Source organism: Penaeus monodon, chromosome 19 (assembly GCF_015228065.2).
Source record: "Penaeus monodon isolate SGIC_2016 chromosome 19, NSTDA_Pmon_1, whole genome shotgun sequence".
Lineage (NCBI taxonomy): Eukaryota > Metazoa > Arthropoda > Malacostraca > Decapoda > Penaeidae > Penaeus > Penaeus monodon.
In genome coordinates this window covers 48,709,713-48,710,055 of record NC_051404.1, presented here as the reverse complement: position 1 = coordinate 48,710,055, position 343 = coordinate 48,709,713, and the positions used below count along the sequence as shown (strand labels likewise).

At 28.0% G+C, this 343-nt stretch overlaps 1 protein-coding gene across 1 annotated transcript in view; it reads right to left on the bottom strand.

Annotated features, from left to right (window-relative positions):
• Positions 1 to 343, bottom strand: part of LOC119585291 — a gene marked incomplete at its 5' end in the record, with an annotated part of 55,744 nt that overhangs the window by 595 nt on the left and 54,806 nt on the right.

Below are 343 nucleotides of genomic sequence, written 5' to 3'. Positions count from 1 at the left end.
AATCAAATGCTTTCTCCATTAAACAAACACTATTCCTATACGGCTTGCTGTCTATCCCTGTCTCTCCATGAGGGTATTACTGAATAGTACTTATATGTTGATTCTTTAAGCATAAATAATGAAAATTCATATGAAGTGCCACTGATTTCTTTTAAATATTTCTATACTGATATTAATAATCATTAATTATTTTTCCAACAATGAATATCAGTTTATTCTGACCATTATAAACCTTACTATCACACTCTGTATAAGTCCTTAGCGAAATACATCTGAAAGGAATTTCCAAGTTTACCACATCTTTATTTATCATAATAAAAAAATCTGCAAATACTGTAAAAAA